This window comes from Erinaceus europaeus, chromosome 13 (assembly GCF_950295315.1).
Source record: "Erinaceus europaeus chromosome 13, mEriEur2.1, whole genome shotgun sequence".
NCBI classification, from domain to species: Eukaryota; Metazoa; Chordata; class Mammalia; order Eulipotyphla; family Erinaceidae; genus Erinaceus; species Erinaceus europaeus.
In genome coordinates this window covers 34,627,100-34,629,668 of record NC_080174.1, presented here as the reverse complement: position 1 = coordinate 34,629,668, position 2,569 = coordinate 34,627,100, and positions in this window count along the sequence as shown.

Sequence of the window (2,569 nt, the reverse complement as noted above, 5' to 3'; positions counted from 1 at the left end):
GTTCCAAGGCTGTGGTTGGTTTTATTATTATTTTTGTTGGGGGAGTTGCTTATGTCTTTTTTTTTTGGTTGGTTGATTACAAGTTGTTTCTTTATTAGGGTTCTCCCCCTCTCTTTTTTTCCTCTCATTGGTTTGATCAATCTTTGATTTTATTATTGTTGCTGTATTCAGTGATGTGTTTGTATGTGATTTCTGTTAGTGGGAGGAGTTTGGTTTGGTTTTGCTTTCTTTTTTCCTCTCCTCTATCTCTTGAAGTCATGTTTGATAGTTGCTTCTTTTAGTTTTCTGTTTTTGATTATTTTTGGGGGGGGGGATTTTTTTTGGTTGACTTGTTTTGCAGGTGTTTATGTTTGTTAGGTGTTTCTTTTTCTTCTTCCCCTTGCTGATCTGATTAGTCTTTGCTTTTGTAGCATTGGCTGGTGTTTGGGCATGTTCTCTTTTGTAGTGAGAGTTTGATTTTTTCCCCTCTCTTTTTCTTCACTCTAACTCTTGAGTTTATGTTTTATAGTTGTTTTTTGTTATTGTTAGTTTTTGCTTTATTTATGGTGGGGGTTGTTTGTTTAACTTGACTTAAAGTCTGTTTGTTAGGTATTGTTTTCCCCCCTTCTCTCTAATTTGACCAATCTTTGCTTTTGTTTTTGTTGTACTAGCTGGTGTTTGTTCATGTTCTTTTTTGTTTGTTTTGGTATTGCTTTTTTTTTTTTTAACTTGCTTTAATCATATGCCCCCCCACTTCAGTTTGAACATAAGAGAAAATTCTTCTCAAAGGCAGTGGCATTAGTATTACATTAGAACCAGATCCAGCCACTCCTGTGAAAGACCACAAGATGACTAGCTTCAATTGTATAGTTGCAACAAATGAACTAAAGGTCACTCCACATCATATCTGACCAGCAATAAGCAGGACACAAATTATAAAACACCCCCAAAATAATGGTCAAATCAAAAACATTCACTACAATGATGAACCAAGACAGGCACCCAGAAAAATTCCAAGCAAGCCAGAAGAAACTAAGAGTGATAAAAGTATTTTATTGGATACATTTGTTAAGGGAGTGGGGAAAGCTTTTAAGAGAAATACTATCAGAAGTAGAAAAATAACAAACAAGACCCTGAAAGAAAACATGAACTGTCTTGAGGCGATCAGGCAACTAAAAGCTGAAATAGCCAAGCTAAGAGACCAGCTTGCAGAACAAGCTAGTACTGTAACTGAACAAGTTAAATAAAATAGATGAGCTGAAGAATGAAGCTGAGGGAAGGTAAAGTGGAATAATGGAAGAAGAAAATAAAATTAGCCAGACCAAAAATGAATGAGAGAAAATTAAGAAAGAAGTAAAAGAACTAAAAAAGAGAGAGAGATTGAGAGACACTGAAAACAACAACAGTAATATATGATGACCTCAAAAGAAGTAACATATGCATTACTGGCATACCAGAAAAAGAAAGAGAGGAAGGAGGAAAAAAACATCATAGAGAAATAATACAAGAAAACTTTCCCACCCTAAACAACAGAAAGGACGTTAAGATTCAAGAATCCCAGAAAACCCCGAACAGAATCAATCCAGACCTCAAGACACATCATAGTTACAACGGAAAGAAGTAAGGATAAAGAAAGTATCCTGAAGGCTGCAAGGGAAAATCTAAAAGTCACATACAGATGAAAACCCATAAGACTATCAGCAGAGTTCTCCACACAAATGCTATAAGCTAAAATTATTAAAAATAATTATTCTACCTCCTTCAATCCATCTTGAATGGAGCTTGAAGGAATTATGTTAAGTGAGATAAGCCAGAGAGGGAAAGATAGGTATGGGATGATCCCACTCATAAACAGAAGCTGAGATAGGAGAACAGAAAGAGAAGCACAAAACAGAATTTGATTGGGTTTGCACTACTGAACCAAAGTAAAAGACTTTGCAGGTGTGGGGTAAAGTAGGGTAGACTTTTAGATCCATTGGAGGGGGTAGTCATAGACATATGATGTTGGGAATCGTGTTAATATACACTCCTATTTATTTATAGTCCTATAAGTGACTATTTAATTGATAGGATTGGGGAAAATAGAGTAAATTTTTTTTTGAACTCCTCAAATGCATAGATTTCAGTTATGAGTATATATTCCTTTAGTTTAAGCACTTAATGTTTTGAATTTGGAAACTGATTGAGTTCAGACACTGGACTTAAATTGTTGATGCATTTCTAATATTAGCCTTTTTTTGAAATATTAAATCACCTATAATCTTTGGATCAACCTTCTCGTGGTGCATCCCGTGAGTACCCATTCATTGGGGAAACCGACGATCCTTCCTAGCCGACTGAATCCACATGGATCCCAGTCACTTTCAAAGCCAGCAACAAGCAACTCCTGACAGCTTTCAACCTGATGCTGTTGACTGGCTACGGAAGAAGGGCAAACGCTAGAAGAAGAAGACCTATAATCTTTAGCCAGGAAGACCAGAAACAACTGGTCCTAACAGTATCTAGGATATAGTTATTTGTAAATAACATTAAATGACATAAATCATGGCCAAAATTTGTATGATACAGAAAATCCTGACCATGTGATTTT